Here is a 20203-nt window from a genome sequence, read left to right as displayed (position 1 = left end):
ATTCCTACAAGTATATATTCCTCCCTCATAATAATTTTCAGTAGCATCATGAATGAATTCAACAATATAACCAGCACCTAAAGCATTCTTTTCATGATCTACAAGCATAGAAATTTTATTACTCTCCACACAAGCAAAATTCTTCTCATGAATAATAGTGGGAGCAAACTCAACAAAATAATTATCATGTGAGGCATAATCCAATTGAAAACTAAAATCATGATGACAAGTTTCATGGATATCATTTTGGTTTATAGCATACAAGTCATCACAATAATCATCATAGATAGCAACTTTGTTCTCATAATAAATTGGAACCTCTTCCGGAATAATGGATTCATCACAAAATAAAGTCACGACCTCTCCAAATCCACTTTCCTAAATATAATCATCATAAATAGGAGGCATGATTTTATCATAACAAATTTGCTCATCAGAACTTGGGGGAAAAAATATCTTCTTCATCAAACATAGCTTCCCCAAGCTTGTGGCTTTGCATATCATTAGCATCATGGATATTCAAGGAATTCATACTAACAACATTCCAATCATGCTCATCATTCAAATATTTAGTGCCAAACATTTTAATGCATTCTTCTTCTAACACTTTGGCACAATTTTCCTTTCCATCATACTCACGAAAGATATTAAAAAGATGAAGCGTATGAGGCAAACTCAATTCCATATTTTTTTGTAGTTTTCTTTAATAAACTAAACTAGTGCTAAAAGAAGAAACAAAAAGATTCGATTGCAAGATCTAAAGATATACCTTCAAGAGCTAACCTCCTCGGCAACGGCGCCAGAAAAGAGCTTGATGTCTACTACACAACCTTCTTCTTGTAGACGTTGTTGGGCCTCCAAGTGCAGAGGTTTGTAGGATAGTAGCAAATTTCCCTCAAGTGGATGACCTAAGGTTTATCAATCCCTAGGAGGCGTAGGATGAAGATGGTCTCTCTCAAGCAACCCTGCAACCAAATAACAAAGAGTCTCTTGTGTCCCCAACACACCCAATACAATGGTAAATTGTATAGGTGCACTAGTTCGGCGAAGAGATGGTGATACAAGTGGTATATGGATAGTAGATATACGTTTTTGTAATCTGAAATTATAAAAACAGCAAGGTAACTAATAACAAAAGTGAGCGTAAACGGTACTGCAATGCGTTGAAACAAGGCCTAGGGTTCATACTTTCACTAGTGCAAGTTCCCTCAACAATAATAACATAATTGGATCACATAACTATCCCTCAACATGCAACAAAGAGTCACTCCAAAGTCACTAATAGCGGAGTGTTGGAAATATGCCCTAGAGGCAATAATAAATTAGTTATTATTATATATTTCATTGTTCATGATAATCGTTTATTATCCATGCTAGAATTGTATTGATAGGAAACTCAGATACATGTGTGGATACATAGACAACACCATGTCCCTAGTAAGCCTCTAGTTGACTAGCTCATTGATCAATAGATCGTTACGGTTTCCTAACCATGGACATTGGATGCCGTTGATAATGGGATCACATCATTACGAGAATGATGTGATGGATGTTAGCATTAGCTGTATTTTTCGATTATGAAATCTGACAGATGGATGTCAAAACAAGTTTTCTTACCAGTTTTCGTAAGAAAAAGTTGTATGTGATACAATAAAAGGTTTTGTCGATCCTAAGGATGCTAAAAGGTATGCTGGCTCCAGCAATCCTTCTATGGACTAGAGCAAGCATCTCGGAGTCGGAATATATGCTTTGATGGAGTGATCAAACCTTTTAGGTTTATACAATGTTTGCTAGAAACTTGTATTTACAAGAAAGTGAGTGGGAGCACTACAACATATCTGATAAGTATATGTGGATGACATATTGTTGATTTGAAATGATGTAGAATTTCTGGAAAGCATAAACGGTTGTTTGAAGAGTGTTTTTCAAAGGAAGACCTGGATAAAGCTGCTTACATATTGGGCATCAAGATCTATAGAGATAGATCAAAACGCCTGATGATACTTTCAAAGAACGCACACCTTGACATGTTTTTGTAGGAGTTCAAAATAGATCAGTCAAAGAAGGGGTTCTTGCCTGAGTTGTAAGGTGTGAAGTTGAGTAAGACTCGAAGATTGACCACGACAGAAGAAAGAGGAAGGACGAAGGTCTTCCCCTATGCTTTTTTCATAGGCTCTATACAGTATGCCATGCTGAGTACCGCACCAGATGTATGCCTTGCCACATGTCTAGCAAGAGGGTACAAAGGAGTGGATCACCAGATAGCGGTCAAAATTATCCTTAGAGGAATAAGGAAATGTTTCTCGGCTATGGAGGTGATAAAGAGTTCGACGTAAAGAGTTACGTCGATGCAAGCTTAACACCTATCCGGATAGCTCTGAGTAGAGATACCGGATACGTATAATGGAGCAACAATTTGGAATAGCTCCAAGTGGAATGTGGTAGCAGCTTCTAAGATATGACATAAAGTTTTTTGAAATACATAGGGATCTGAATATGGAAGACCCATTGACTAGAACCTCTCTCACAAGCATAACATGATCAAACCCAGAACTCAGTGAGTGTTAATCACATAGTGATGTGAACTAGATTATTGAGTCTAGTAAACTCTTTGGATGTTGGACACATGGTGATGTGACCTATGAGTGTTAATCACATGGCGATGTGAACTAGATTATTGACTCTAGTGCAAGTGGGAGACTATTGGAAATATGCCCTAGAGGCAATAATAAATTAGTTATTATTATATATTTCATTGTTCGTGATAATCATTTATTATCCATGCTAGAATTTTATTGATAGGAAACTCAGATACATGTGTGGATACATAGACAACACCATGTCCCTAGTAAGCCTCTAGTTGACTAGCTCGTTGATCAATAGATGGTTACGGTTTCCTAACCATGGACATTGGATGTCGTTGATAACGGGATCACATCATTAGGAGAATGATGTGATGGACAAGACCCAATCCTAAGCCTAGCACAAAGATCGTGTAGTTCATATGCTAAAGCTTTTCTAATGTCAAGTATCATTTCCTTAGACCATGAGATTGTGCAACTCCCGGATACCGTAGGAGTGCTTTGGGTGTGCCAAACGTCACAACGTAACTGGGTGGCTATAAAGGTACACTACGGGTATGTCTGAAAATGTCTGTTGGGTTGGCACGAATCGAGACTGGGATTTGTCACTCCGTGTAACGGAGAGGTATCTCTGGGTCCACTCTGTAGGACATCATCATAATGTGCACAATGTGACCAAGGAGTTGATCACGGGATGATGTGTTACGGAACGAGTAAAGAGACTTGCCGGTAACGAGATTGAACAAGGTATCGGGATACCGACGATCGAATCTCGGGCAAGTATCGTACCGATAGACAAAGGGAATTGTATACGGGATTGATTGAATCCTTGACATCGTGGTTCATCCGATGAGATCATCGTGGAGCATGTGGGAACCAACATGGGTATCCAGATCCCGCTGTTGGTTATTGACCGGAGAGTTGTCTCGGCCATGTCTGCATGACTCCCGAACCCGTAGGGTCTACACACTTAAGGTTCGATGACGCTAGGGTTATACGAAAAGTATGTACGCGGTTACTGAATGTTGTTCGGAGTCCCGGATGAGATCCCGGACATCACGAGGAGTTCCGGAATGGTCCGGAGGTAAAGATTGATATATAGGAAGTATGTTTTTGGCCACCGGAAGTGTTCCAGGCATCACCGGTAGTGTACCGGGACCACCGGAGGGGTCCGGGGGTCCACCAGGTGGGGCCACCAGCCCCGGAGGCCTACATGGGCCAATAGTGGGAAGGGACCAGCCCCTAGGTGGGCTGGGGTGCCTCCCACCAAGGCCCAAGGCGCCTCCTAGAGGGGAAGGGGGCAAACCCTAGGGCAGATGGGCCCTAAGGCCCACCCCAGGTGCGCCTCGCCCTCTCCCCCTTGTGGCCGCCACCCTAGATGGGATCTAGGGCTGTCGCACCCCTTGGAGTGGGAACCCTAGGTGGGGGCGCAGCCCTCCCTCTCCCCCTATATATAGTGGAGGCAAAGGGGCAGCCCAACACACGAGGTTCTTCCCCTGTTGGCGCAGCCCTACCCCTCTCCCTCCTTGTCTCTCGTAGTGCTTGGCGAAGCCCTGGTGGAGTTCCGTGCTCCTCCACCACCACCACGCCGTCGTGTTGCTGCTGGATGGAGTCTTCCCCAACCTCTCCTTCTCCCCTTGCTGGATCAAGGCGTAGGAGACGTCACCGGGCTGCACGTTTGTTGAACGCGGAGGCGCCGTTGTTCGGCGCTTAGATCAGAATCAACCGCGATCTGAATCGCTACGAGTACGACTCCTTCATCCGCGTTCTTGCAACACTTCCGCTTAGCAATCTACAAGGGTATGTAGATGCACTATCCTTCCCCTCGTTGCTAGATTACTCCATAGATTGATCTTGGTGATGCGTAGAAAATTTTAAATTTCTGCTACGATCCCCAACAGTGGCATCATGAGCCAGGTCTATGCGTAGTTTCTATGCACGAGTAGAACACAAGTTGTTGTGGGCATCGATTTTGTCAATTTACTTGCCGTTACTAGTCTTATCTTGATTCAGCGGCATTGTGGGGTGAAGCGGCCCGGACCGACCTTACACGTATTCTTATGTGAGACAGGTTCCACCGACTGACATGCACTAGTTGCATAAGGTGGCTAGCGGGTGTCTGTCTCTCCCACTTTAGTCGGATCGGATTCGATGAAAAGGGTCCTTGTGAAGGGTAAATAGAAATTGGCATATCACGTTGTGGTTTTGGCATAGGTAAGAAACGTTCTTGCTAGAACCCTATTGCAGCCACGTAAAACTTGCAACAACAATTAGAGGGCGTCTAACTTGTTTTTGCAGCATGTGCCGTGTGATGTGATATGGCCAAAAGGATGTGATGAATGATATATGTGATGTATGAGATTGATCATGTTCTTGTAATAGGAATCATGACTTGCATGTCGATGAGTATGACAACCGGCAGGAGCCATAGGAGTTGTCTTAATTTATTTATGACCTGCGTGTCAACATAAACGTCATGTAATTACTTTACTTTATTGCTAAAGCGTTAGCCATAGTAGTAGAAGTATTAGATGACGAGACAACTACAAGAAGAAACGATGATGGAGATCATGGTGTCATGCCAGTGACAACGATGATCATGGAGCCCCGAAGATGGAGATCAAAAGGAGCAAAATGATATTGGCCATATCATGTCACTATTTGATTGCATGTGATGTTTATCATGTTTTACATCTTATTTGCTTAGAACGACGGTAGCTTAAATAAGATGATCCCTCACTAAAATTTCAAGAAAAGTGTCCCCCCTAACTGTGCACCGTTGCAAAGGTTCGTTGTTTCAAAGCACCACGTGATGATCGGGTGTGATAGATTCTAACGTTCGAATACAACGGGTGTTGACGAGCCTAGCATGTACAGACATGGCCTCGGAACACATGCAATACACTTAGGTTGACTTGATGAGCCTAGCATGTACAGACATGGCCTCGGAACACGGAAGACCGAAAGGTCGAGCATGAGTCGTATAGAAGATACGATCAACATGAAGATGTTCACCGATGTTGACTAGTCCGTCTCACGTGATGATCGGACACGACCTAGTTGACTCGGATCATGTTCCACTTAGATGACTAGAGGGATGTCTATCTGAGTGGGAGTTCATTAAATAATTTGATTAGATGAACTTAATTATCATGAACATAGTCTAAATTGTCTTTGCAAATATGTTGTAGATAAATGGCTCACGTTGTAGCTCCCTGTTTCAATACGTTCCTAGAGAAAAACCAAGTTGAAAGATATTGTAAGCAATGATGCGGACTGGGTCCGTAGTCCGAGGAGTGTCCTCACTGCTACACAGAAGGCTTACGTCTTTGATGCACCGCTTGATGTGCAAACCCCTACAACGTCGTCTGTGGATGTTGTGAACACCTGACAGACACGTCCTGATGACTACTTGATAGTTTAGTGCACCATACTTTACGGCTTAGAATCGGGATTCCAATGACGTTTTGAACGCCATAGAACATATGAGATGTTCCAAGAGCTGAAATTGGGATTTCAGGCTCATGCCCGTGTTGAGAGGGATGAGACCTCTGACAATTTCTTTTGCCAACAAGATAGAGGAGAATAGCTCAGCTAGCAAGCATGTGCTTAGAATGTCTGGGTGCTACAATCACTTAAATCAAGTGGGAGTTAAACTTCCAGATAAGATAGTGATTGATAGAGTTCTCTAGTCACTATCACTAAGATACTAGATCTTCGTGATGAACTATGACATGCAAGGGATGGAGTTGATCCCGGAGCTGTTCACGGTGCTTAAGACCGCAAAAGGTAGAAATCAAGAAGGAGCATCAAGTGTTGATGGTTTAACAAGACCACTGGTTTCAAGAAGGGCAAGGGCTAGAAGGGAAACTTCATGGATGGCAAACCAGTTGCCGCTCTAGTGAAGGAACCCAAGGTTGAACCCAAACCCGAGACTAAGTGCTTCTATTGTAAGGGGAACGGTCACTGGTAGCTGAATTACCCCAAATGCATGGTAGATAAGAAGGCTGGCAACTTCAACAAAGTATATATGTGTTATTAATGTGTACCTCACTAGTACTCCTGGTAGCACCTGGGTATTGGATACCGGTTCAGTTGCTATTATTGGTGACTTGAAGCAAAAGCTACGGACTAAACGGAGACTGGCTAAGGGCGAGGTGATGATGTGTGTTGGAAGTGTTTCCAAAGTTGATGAGATCGCCATCGCACGCTCCATCTGCCTTTGGGATTAGTATTGAACCTAGATAAATGTTATCAGGTGTCTACGTTGAGCATGAATATGATTAGATCATGTTCATTGCAATACGGTTATTCATTTAAGTTAGAGAATACTGGTTATTCTGTTTACATGAATAATACCTTTCATGGTCATGCACCCTATGTGAATGGTTCATTGAATCTCGGTCGTGGTAATACACATGTTCACGCCAAAAGATGTAGAGTTAATAATGATAGTACCACTTTCTTGTGGCACTGCCGCTTAGGTCATATTGGCGTAAGATGCATGAAGAAACTCCATATCAATGGATGTTTGGAGTCACTTGATTTCGAATCGCTTGACACATGCGAGCCATGCCTCATGGGCAGGATGACTAAGACCCCGTTTCCAGGTACAATGAAACGGGCAAGTGACTTGTTGGAAATCATGCATGCTGATGCATGTGATCCAATGAGAATTGAAGCGTGCGGTGGATATCGGTATTTTCTCATCTTCACTGACGATTTGGGTAGATATAGGTATATTTACTTAATGAAGCACAAGTCTGAAACATTTGAAAAGTTCAAGCGATTTCAGAGTGAAGTTAAGAATCATCATAACAAGAAGATCAAATTCCTACGATCTGATCAATGAGAATTTCTGAGTTATGAGTTTGGCAATCACTTACGACATTGTAGAATTGTTTCACAGTTGAAGCCGCCTGGAACACCACAGGGTAATGGTGTGTCCGGACGTCGTAATCGAACCTTATGAGATATGGTGCGATCTATGATGTCTCTTACCGATCTACCATTTTCATTTTGAGGATATGCGTTAGAGACAGCTGCATTCACTTTAGATAGGACACCATATAAGTCCGTTGGGACGATGTCGTATGAACGTTGGTTTGGCAAGAAACCAAAAATTGTTGTTTCTTAATGTTTGGGGCTGCGATGCTTAAGGCTTCAGCCGGAGAAGCTCAAACCCAAAAGCGGACAAACACATCTTCATAGGATACCCAAAGGTGACAGTTGGGTATACCTTCTATCTCAGATCCAAGGGCAAATTGTGTGTCGCTAAGAACGGGTCCTTTCTCGAGAAGGAGTTTCTCTCGAAAGAATTGAGTGGGAGGAAGATAGAACTTGATGAGGTTGTCGAACCTTTACTTCAACCAGAGAGTGATGCAACACAGAAAGATGTTTTCTGTGTCACCTACGTTTGTTGAATAGGAAGTTAATGATAGTGATCATGAAGCTTCGGATCAAGTTGCTACTGAACCTCGTAGGTCAACAAGCATATGTACTACTCCTGAGTGGTGCGGTAATCATGTCTTAGATATCATGTTGTTAGACAACAATGAACCTACGAGCAATGGAGAAGCGATGGTGGGCCTGTATTCCGACAAATGGTTAGAAGCCATGAAATCCGAGATAGGATGCATGGACTTTGGTGGACTTGCCCGATGATCGGCAAGCCATTGAGATAAATGGATCTTTAAGAAGAAGACGGACATGGACGGTAATGTTACCGTCTATGAAGCTCGACTTGTGGGAAAGAGTCTTTTCACAAGTTCAAGGAGTTGACTACGACAAGAATTTCTCACCCGTAGCGATGCTTAAGTCCGTCGGAATCATGTTAGAATTAGCTGTATTTTTCGATTATGAAATCTGACAGATGGATGTCAAAACAAGTTTTCTTACCAGTTTTCGTAAGAAAAAGTTGTGTGTGATACAATAAAAGGTTTTGTCGATCCTAAGGATGCTAAAAGGCATGCTAGCTCCAACAATCCTTCTATGGACTAGAGCAAGCATCTCGGAGTCGGAATATATGCTTTGATGGAGTGATCAAAGCTTTTAGGTTTATACAATGTTTGCTAGAAACTTGTATTTACAAGAAAGTGAGTGGGAGCAATACAACATTTCTGATAAGTATATGTGGATGACATATTGTTGATTCGAAATGATGTAGAATTTCTGGAAAGCATAAACGGTTGTTTGAAGAGTGTTTTTCAAAGGAAGACCTGGATAAAGCTGCTTACATATTGGGCATCAAGATCTATAGAGATAGATCAAAACGCCTGATGATACTTTCAAAGAATGCACACCTTGACATGTTTTTGTAGGAGTTCAAAATAGATCAGTCAAAGAAGGGGTTCTTGCCTGAGTTGTAAGGTGTGAAGTTGAGTAAGACTCGAAGATTGACCACGACAGAAGAAAGAGGAAGGACGAAGGTCTTCCCCTATGCTTTTGTCATAGGCTCTATACAGTATGCCATGCTGAGTACCGCACCAGATGTGTGCCTTGCCACATGTCTGGCAAGAGGCTAGAAAGGTGATCTAGGAGTGGATCACCAGATAGCGGTCAAAATTATCCTTAGAGGAATAAGGAAATGTTTCTCGGCTATGGAGGTGATAAAGAGTTCGACGTAAAGAGTTACGTCGATGCAAGCTTAACACCTATCCGGATAGCTCTGAGTAGAGATACCGGATACGTATAATGGAGCAACAATTTGGAATATCTCCAAGTGGAACGTGGTAGCAGCTTCTAAGATATGACATAAAGTTTTGCGAAATACATAGGGATCTGAATATGGCAGACCCGTTGACTAGAACCTCTCTCACAAGCATAACATGATCAAACCCAGAACTCATTGAGTGTTAATCACATAGTGATGTGAACTAGATTATTGAGTCTAGTAAACTCTTTGGATGTTGGACACATGGTGATGTGACCTATGAGTGTTAATCACATGGCGATGTGAACTAGATTATTGACTCTAGTGCAAGTGGGCGACCATTGGAAATATGCCCTAGAGGCAATAATAAATTAGTTATTATTATATATTTCATTGTTCATGATAATCGTTTATTATCCATGCTAGAATTGTATTGATAGGAAACTCAGATACATGTGTGGATACATAGACAACACCATGTCCCTAGTAAGCCTCTAGTTGACTAGCTCGTTGATCAATAGATGGTTACGGTTTCCTAACCATGGACATTGGATGTCGTTGATAACGGGATCACATCATTAGGAGAATGATGTGATGGACAAGACCCAATCCTAAGCCTAGCACAAAGATCGTGTAGTTTGTATGCTAAAGCTTTTCTAATGTCAAGTATCATTTCGTTAGACCATGAGATTGTGCAACTCCCAGATACCGTAGGAGTGCATTGGGTGTGCCAAACGTCACAACGTAACTGGGTGGCTATAAAGGTACACTACGGGTATCTCTGAAAGTGTCTGTTGGGTTGGCACGAATCGAGACTGGGATTTGTCACTCCGTGTAACGGAGAGGTATCTCTAGGCCCACTCGGTAGGACATCATCATAATGTGCACAATGTGACCAAGGAGTTGATCACAGGATGATGTGTTACGGAACGAGTAAATAGACTTGCCCGTAACGAGATTGAACAAGGTATCGGGATATCGACGATCGAATCTCGGGCAAGTATCGTACTGATAGACAAAGGGAATTGTATACGGGATTGATTGAATCCTTGACATCGTGGTTCATCCGAGGAGATCATCGTGGAGCATGTGGGAACCAACACGGGTATCCAGATCCCGCTGTTGGTTATTGACTGGAGAGTTGTCTCGGCCATGTCTGCATGACTCCCGAACCCGTAGGGTCTACACACTTAAGGTTCGATGACGCTAGGGTTATAGGGAAAGTATGTACGCGGTTACCGAATGTTGTTCGGAGTCCCGGATGAGATCCCGGACGTCACAAGGAGTTCCGGAATGGTCCGGAGGTAAAGATTGATATATAAGAAGTATGGTTTTGGCCACCGGAATTGTTCCGGGCATCACCGGTAGTGTACCGGGACCACCGGAGGGGTCCGGTGGTCCACCAGGTGGGGCCACCAGTCCCGGAGGCCTACATGGGCCAATAGTGGGAAGGGACCAGCCCCTAGGTGGGTGGGGCGCCTCCCACCAAGGCCCAAGGCGCCTCCTAGAGGGGAAGGGGGCAAACCCTAGGGCAGATGGGCCCTAAGGCCCACCTCAGGTGCGCCTCCCCCTGTCCCCCTTGTGGCCGCCACCCTAGATGGGATCTAGGGCTGCCGCACCCCTTGGGGTGGGAACCCTAGGTGGGGGCGCAGCCCTCCCTCTCCCCCTATATATAGTGGAGGCAAAGGGACAGCCCAACACACGAGGTTCTTCCCCTGTTGGCACAGCCCTACCCCTCTCCCTCCTCGTCTCTCGTAGTGCTTGGCGAAGCCCTGCTGGAGTTCCGCGCTCCTCCACCACCACCACGCCATCGTGCTTCTGCTGGACGGAGTCTTCCCCAACCTCTCCTTCTCCCCTTGCTGGATCAAGGCGTAGGAGACGTCACCGGGCTGCACGTGTGTTGAACGCGGAGGCGCCGTTGTTCGGCGTTTACATCGGAATCAACCGTGATCTGAATCGCTACGAGTACGACTCCTTCATCCGCGTTCTTGCAATGCTTCCGCTTAGCAATCTACAAGGGTATGTAGATGCACTCTGCTTCCCCTCGTTGCTAGATTACTCCATAGATTGATCTTGGTGATGCGTAGAAAATTTTAAATTTCTGCTATGATCCCCAACACGGAGAACAAACGAAGAGATTATGGTAGGGCATGAAACCACCTCAAAGTTATCCTTTCTGATCGATCTATTCAAGAGTCCGTAGTAAAATAACATGAAGCTATTCTTTCCGTTCAATCTATCATAGAGTTCGTACTAGAATAACACCTTAAGACACAAATCAACCAAAACCCTAATGTCACCTAGATACTCCAATGTCACCTCAAGTATCCGTAAGTATGATTGTATGATATGCATCACACAATCTCAGATTCATCTATTCGAACCAACACAAAGTACTTCAAAGAGTGCCCCAAAGATTCTACGGGAGAGTCAAGACGAAAATGTGCGAACCCCTCTGCATAGGTTCATGGGCGGAACCCGCAAGTTGATCACCAAAACATACATCAAATGGATCAATAGAATACCCCATTGTCACCACGGGTATCCCACGCAAGACATACATCAAGAGTTCTCAAATCCTTAAAGACTCAATCCGATAAGATAATTTCAAAGGGAAAACTCAATCCATTACAAGAGAGTAGAGGGGGAGAAACATCATAAGATCCAACTATAATAGCAAAGCTCGCGATACATCAAGATCGTACCACCTCAAGAACACAAGAGAGAGAGAGAGAGATCAAACACATAGCTAATGCTACATACCCTTAGCTCCGAGGGAGAACTACTCCCTCCTCATCATGGAGAGTGCCGGGATGATGAAGATGGCCACCAGTGAGGGGTTCCCCTTCGGCAGGGTGCCGGAACGGGTCTAGATTTGTTTTCGGTGGCTACTGAGGCTTCTGGCGGCAGAACTCCCGATCTATTGTCCTCTTCGATAGTTTTAGGGTATATGGATATATATAGGCAGAATAAATACATCAGGGGAGCCACGAGGGGCCCACGAGGGTGGAGGGCATGCCCCCCTGCCTCGTGCTCTCCTCGTTGATCCCCTGACATGCACTCCAAGTCTCTTGTATTGCTTTCTTTCCAAAAATAGCTTTTACGAAGGTTTCATTCCGTTTGGACTCCGTTTGATATTCCTTTTCTGTGAAACACTGAAACAAGGGAAAAATAGAAATTGGCACTGGGCTCTGGGTTAATAGGTTAGTCCCAAAAATAATATAAAAGTGTAAAGTAAAGCCCATAAACATCCAAAATAGATAATATAATAGCATGGAACAATCAAAAATTATAGATACGTTGGAGACGTATCACATTGTCGCTGCAAACCTTCTTGATCTTCACTTCAAATTGATTTTGGGCCTTCCTATCGAAGTTCTTGAAGATCTTTAGGACCTGTGATTTATCATCAAGAAAGAACACCCGCGTAAATCTTGAAAAATCATCGACTATGACTAAACCAAATGAGTTTCCATCGAGACTTTTGTAGGCATTGGGACCAAAGAGATCCATATGAAGTAGCTCAAGCGGTCTTCTCGTGGTCATGGTGTTCTTCAAGGGGTGGCTTCCTCCAAATTGTTTTCCTGCTTGACAAGCACTGCACAATCTATCCTTGTCAAATATAACATCTTTTACTCCAAGGATATGATCACCTTTAATAAGCTTCTCAAGATTTTGCATGGCCAAATGACCTAACCTTCTATGCCACAAACAACCATTAGAGGATTTAGCAATTAAGCAAGTTCTAGGTTGAGCCTTTTTAGTGAAATCAACAATGTAAAGATCACCTCTGCGTATACCGGTAAAGACCATATTATGATTATCTCTATGAAACACTTGGCAATCTACTTCAATAAATAAGACATTGAAGCCAAAATCAGCAAGTCTAGATACGGAAAGTAGATTATAGCCAAGAGATTCAATGAGCATAACATTTTGTATGGAGCTATCATGTGAGATGGCCACCTTACCAAGGCCAACCACCTTACCCTTTGAGTTGTCACCAAAAGTGACATACTTTCGAGGGCCGTCGTTTTATACAAGCTCACGAAACATATCCTTGTCTCCGGTCATGTGATCGGTACATCCACTATCAAGGACCCATTCCTTTCCTCCAGCCATGTAGCCGCGAAGATTAGCCATAAGACCAAAGTGTCTTGACTCATCAAGATTAAAGTCACTATCACCATCCTCATCATAGTATCCATGTTCAACATCGTCTTGTGATGGCTCAATTCCTAGAGAGAGTGATTCATTAGATAAATGATCATCACAATAATCATCTTTATGAATTCTAATGGCTTCGGAAATGATATTGCTAATGATTCCAACATCTCCTTTGGCACGCATGAGGTTAGTGACAACCCACAAGTATAGGGTATCATAACAGTTTTTGAGGGTAGAGTATTAAGCCCAAATTTATTGATTCGACACAAGGGGAGCCAAAGAATATTCTCAAGTATTAGCAGCTGAGTTGTCAATTCAACCACACCTGGAAACTAAATATCTGCAGCAAGGTATTTAGTAGCAAAGTAATGTGATAGTACTGGTAACGATAGCAAAAGGTAACGGTAGCAAAAGTAATACTTTTGGGTTTTATAGTGATTGTAACAGTAGCAACGGAAAAGTAAATAAGCGAAGAACAATATAGGAAAAGCTCGTAGGCATTAGATCGGTGATGGAGAATTATGCTGGATGCGATCGATCATGTAACAGTCATAACCTAGGGTGACACGGAACTAGCTCCAATTCATCAATGTAATGTAGGCATGTATTCTGAATATAGTAATACGTGCTTATGGAAAAGAACTTGCATGACATCTTTTGTCCTACCCTCCCGTGGTAGCGGGATCCTATTGGAAACTAAGGGATATTAAGGCCTCCTTTTAATAGAGTACCGGACCAAAGCATTAACACATAGTGAATACATGACCTCCTCAAACTACGGTCATCACTGGTAAGTATCCCGATTATTGTCACTTCGGGGTTAACGGATCATAACATATAATAGGTGACTATAGACTTGCAAGATGGGATCAAGAAATCTCGTATATTGATGAAAACATGATAGGTTTAGATCTGAAATCATGGCACTCGGGCCCTAGTGACAAGCATTAAGCAAAGCAAAGCCATAGCAACATCAATCTCAGAACATAGTGGATACTAGGGATCAAACCCTAATAAAACTAACTCGATTACATGATAAATCTCATCCAACCCATCATCGTCAAGCAAGCCTACGATGGAATTACTCACGCACGGCGGTGAGCATCATGAAATTGGTGATGGAGGAATGTTGATGCTGATGATGGCGACGGATTCCCCTCTCCGGAGCCCCGAGCGGACTCCAGATCAGCCCTCCCGAGAGAGTTTAGGGCTTGGCGGCGGCTCTGTATTGTAAAACGCGATGAATCCTTCTCTCTGGGTTTTTTCTCCCCGAAAGTGAATATATGGAGTCAAGGTTGACGTCGGTGGAGCGTCAGGGGGCCCATGAGGCAAGGGGCGCGCCAGGGGGTAGGGCGCGCCCCCCACCCTCGTGGACAGGGTGTGGGCCCCTGACGTGGATCTTTCTTCCAGTATTTTTTATATATTCCAAAATAATTCTCCGTTGATTTTCAGGTCATTCCGAGAACTTTTATTTCTGCACAAAAATAACACCATGACAATTCTGTTGAAAACAGCGTCAGTCCGGGTTAGTTCCATTCAAATCATGCAAGTTAGAGTCCAAAACAAGGGCAAAAGCATTTGCAAAAGTAGATACGACGGAGACGTATCAACTCCCCCAAGCTTAAAAATTTGCTTGTCCTCAAGCAATTCAGTTGATAAACTGAAAGTGATAAATAAAAACTTTTACAAACTTTGTTTGCTCTTCTTGTTGTAAATATGTAAAGCCAGCATTCAGGTTTTCAGCAAAGATTATGAACCAACCATATTCACAATAACATTTAGGTCTCATGTTTACTCATATCAATGTCATAATCAACTAGCGAGCCATAATAATAAATCTCGGATGACAACACTTTCTCAAAATAATCATAATATGATATAACAGGATGGTATCTCGCTAGCCCTTTCTGAGACCGCAAAACATAAATGCAAAGCACCTTTAAAGATCAAGGACTGACTAGACATTGTAATTCATGATAAAAGAGATCCAGTCAAGTCATACTCAATGTAAACTAACAGTAATGGATGCAAATCACAGTGGTGCTCTCCAACTGGTGCTTTTTAATAACAGGATGATGACTCAATATAAAAGTAAATAGATAGGCCCTTCGCAGACGGAAGCAGGGATTTGTAGAGGTGCCAGAGCTCGGTTTTGAAATAGGTAAGAATAATATTTTGAGCGGTATACTTTCATTGTCAACATAACAACCGAGAGATCTCGATATCTTCCATGCTACACACATTATAGGCGGTTCCCAAACAGAATGGTAAATTTTACAATCCCCCTCCACCAACAAGCATCAATCCATGGCTTGCTCGAAACAATGAGTGCCTCCAACTAACAAGAGTCCCAGGGGAGTTTTGTTTGCAGTTATTTTGATTTGATTTGCATAAAGCATGGGACTGGGCATCCCGATGACCAGCCATTTTCTCGTCAGTGAGGAGCGGAGTCCACTCCTCTTGAGAATAACCCGCCTAGCATGGAAGATACAGACAGCCCTAGTTGATGCATGAGCTATTCGAGCATACAAAACAGAATGTTTATTTGAAGGTTTAGAGTTTGGCACATACAAATTTACTTGGAACGGCAGGTAGATACCGTATATAGGTAGGTATGGTGGACTCATATGGAACAACTTTGGGGTTTATGGAATTGGATGCATAAGCAGTATTACCGCTTAGTACAAGTGAAGGCTAGAAAAAGACTGGGAAGCGACCAGCTAGAGAGCGAAACAGTCATGAACATGCATTAAAATTAATCAACACCGAATGCAAGCATGAGTAGGATATAATGCACCATGAACATAAATATCGTAGAGGCTATGTTGATTTTGTTTCAACTACATGCGTGAACCTGTGACAAGTCAAGCCACTTGAATCATTCAAAATAGGATACCACCCTATCATACCACATCACAACCATTTCAATATCATGTTGGCACGCAAGGTAAACCATTATAAGCTCCTAGCTAATTAAGGATGGCATAAGAAACTACAATCTCTAATTGTCATTGCAAACATGTTTCTTTCATAATAGGCTGAATCAAGAACGATGAACTAATCATATTTACAAAACACAAGAGAGGTCGAGTTCATACCAGCTTTTCTCATCTCAATAAGTTCATCATATAATCATCATTATTGCCTTTCACTTGCACGACCGAATAGTGTGGATAATAATAATAGTGCACGTGCATTGGACTAAGCTGGAATCTGCAAGCATTCAATTCAAGAGAGAAGACAGGGTAATATGGACTCTTTGTTAGATCAACAATAATGCATATGAGAGCCACTCAACATTTTCATTATGGTCTTCTCCTCCTGACCCCCAAAGAACAAGAAAAGAAATAAAACTATTTACACGGGAAAGCTCCCAACAAGCAAAATAAGAACGAGAAATCTTTTTGGCTTTTCTTTTTATTACTACTACAACATGAAAAGTAAACTAACTAAAAGCTACAACTATTTTTTTTGTTTTTCTTAAGGTTTATCAAACACACAAGAAGAAAGCATAAAAAGGAAAATAAACTAGCATGGATATTACAATGAAAAAGTATGAGCGCCGACAACTAGCATGAGTGTGTGAACATGAATGTAATGTCGGTGAGAAATACGTACTCCCCCAAGCTTAGGCTTTTGGCCTAAGTTGGTCTATGGCCACGGCTGGCCTGGCGGATATCCAAAGTTATAGTTGGGGTCATACTAAGATGCAGCGGCAATTGCCTGATGAGTTGCAGCTTGGAGGCGAGCTGTCTCTGCCCTCCTCTCATACTCGGTCGCCTCCTCCCTGGTTATAACATATCTCCCCTTTGCCTGAAAGTCAAAGAAAGTAGGAGCAGGGAGAGTGGCGTGATAGGTGCGTCGTCTGTCAAAGATTAGTCGGTACTGGAGGAACTGATCGTTCCTCTCAACAAACTGATGACGAACAATAGCATCATAATCTAGATAAGAAGGAGGCCACTCAATATCATCTCCACATATGGGTATCTCAAGAAAGTTATCTATACGACTTGCATAAATTCCACCAAAGAAATCTCCATGAATACGATTATTATGCAACCTACGTGCAACAATAGCCCCCAAGTTGTATTGTTTATCTCCTAAAAAAGCGCTCCTGAGAATGCTAAGATCAGGTACACACATGTGACATGCTTCATCTTTACCATTTATGCACCTTCCTATGAAGAGAGCAAAATAATGTGTAGCAGGAAAATGAATGCTCCCTATGGTGGCTTGTGTTACATCTCTAGATTCCCCCCACTATAATACTAGCAAGAAAATCTCTAAATTCAGATTTGCGAGGTTCACTAACATTACTCCACTGTGGGAGTTTACAAGTAGTGTTAAAATCTTCTAAGTCCATGGTATAAGATTTATCATAAAGATCGAACAGGACGGTTTGAGAATTGCGTGATGATGAAAATTTAAACCTTCTCACAAATGAATCAATTAAATAGAGGTATTGACGGCACTTATCTGCCTCGAAGCTCTCAAGATCAGCATTACGCACATATGCTTCAAATTCCTCCTTGATTCCTGCTCGAACCATGAAGTCCTCTGACGGCCATTCACAAGGCCGCACTTGAGCATCCCTTGGTGGTTCCTCGTCCGCATCGCGTATTGCGGGTCTGGGTCCTTGCTCCTTGAAGAACCACCTTGGTACATTTTCCTAAAAATATTTCTTCCTCTGAAAAATTTCTGAAATTTTTAGTAACTCAAAATAAAAGTGAACCAAACTCAACAATATTGATAGCAACTACTCCTACAAGTGCCTAGAGGCAATATCATGCATTAAAACTACTTTTGACCATATAAATTTGACATGCAAGCTCAATAACATGGTCACCTAAGAAGCAAAAATTTGCAATGAATAAAGCACTAGAACAAAAACTAATTGGACCATTAGAGGAGTCACATACCAAAGAACAATCCCCCAAAGCAGTTTTGTGAATGGAGCTTTGAGCTAGGAGATCGAAAATGGCAGCAAGATGAGCTTGAACTAGGGTTTGAGCTGGCTAGTGATTTTTTTGGGAGGAATAAGGAGTGTGTGGTAGCTGGAATAAGTGGAGGGGACCCACGTGGGGTATTTTTTATTGCACGGATAATTCAGAAAACAGACAGAAATTACTATTTTTTTCTTTATTTAATATAAATAACAGAAAGTAAAAGGAGGGTATAGAGAGTTGTGTTTTCTAAATTCATCCATCTCATGCTCATCAAATCGAATCCACTAACAAGGTTGATCAGGTCTTGTTAACAACCTCATTTCGAATAACATGAAACTGGAGAATTTTCGAATAACACTAGGTTACCTCAATGGGGATATGCATGTCCCCAACAATAAGAATATCATATTTCTTTTTAGCAGTAGGAAGAGGAAATTCAAAACCTCCAATAGTAATTGTTGAAATTTTTCCAATAGAATTGATACTGTGGACTTGAGGTTGTTTCCTCAGAAAGTGTACCGTATGCTCATTACCATTAACATGAAAAGTGACATTGCCTTTACTGCAATCAATAACAGCCCCTGCATTATTCAAAAAGGGTCTTCCAAGAATAATAGACATACTATCATCCTCGGGAATATCAAGAATAACAAAGTCTGTTAAAATAGTAACGTTTGCAAGCACAACAGGCACATCCTCGCAAATACCGACATGTATAACAGTTGATTTATCAGCTATTTGCAAAGATATTTCAGTAGGTGTCAACTTATTCAAATCAAGTCTACAATATAAAGAGAGAGGCATAACACTAACACCGGCTCCAAGATCACATAAAGCAGTTTCAACATAGTTTCTTTTAATGGAGCATGGTATAGTTGGTACTCCTGGATCTCCAAGTTTCTTTGGTATTCCACCCTTAAAAGTATAATTAGCAAGCATGGTGGAAATTTCAGCTTCCGGTATCTTTCTTTTATTAGTAACTATTCCCTTCATATACTTAGCATAAGGATTCATTTTAAGCATGTCAGTCAAACGCATACGCAAAAAGATAGGTCTAATCATTTCAGCAAAGCACTCAAAATCCTCATCATCCTTTTTCTTGGATGGTTTAGGAGGAAAAGTCATGGGTTTCTGAACCCATGGTTCTCTTTCTTTACCGTGCTTCCTAGCAACAAAGTCTCTCTTATCATAACATTGATTCTTTGATTGTGGGTTGTCAAGATTAGCAGCAGGTTCAATCTCTACATCATTGTCATTGCTAGGTTGAGCATCAACATGAACATCATCATTAACATTATCACAAGGTTCATCTTCATTACCAGCTTGTGTTTCAGCATCAGAAATAGAAATATCATTGGGATTCTCAGGTGTGTCAATAACAGGTTCACTAGAAGCATGCAAAGTCCTGTCATTTTTCTTTTTCTTCCTTTTAGAAGGACTAGGTGCATCAACATTATTTCTCTGAGAATCCTGCTCAATTCTCTTAGGATGACCCTCAGGATACAAAGGTTCCTGAGTCACTTTACCTCCTCTAGTTGCAACTCTAACTATTGGAAATATGCCCTAGAGGAAATAATAAAAGGATTATTATTATATTTCCTTGTTCATGATAATTGTCTTTTATTCATGCTATAATTGTGTTATCCGGAAATCGTAATACATGTGTGAATACATAGACACCAACATGTCCCTAGTAAGCCTCTAGTTGACTAGCTCGTTGATCAATAGATAGTCATGGTTTCCTGACTATGGACATTGGATGTCATTGATAACGAGATCACATCATTAGGAGAATGATGTGATGGACAAGACCCAAACCTAAACATAGCACAAGATCGTATAGTTTGTTTGCTAGA

The sequence above is a fragment of the Triticum urartu genome, chromosome 2 (genome assembly GCF_003073215.2).
Source record: "Triticum urartu cultivar G1812 chromosome 2, Tu2.1, whole genome shotgun sequence".
Classification (NCBI taxonomy): domain Eukaryota; kingdom Viridiplantae; phylum Streptophyta; class Magnoliopsida; order Poales; family Poaceae; genus Triticum; species Triticum urartu.
Note: the sequence above shows the minus strand (reverse complement) of the source record.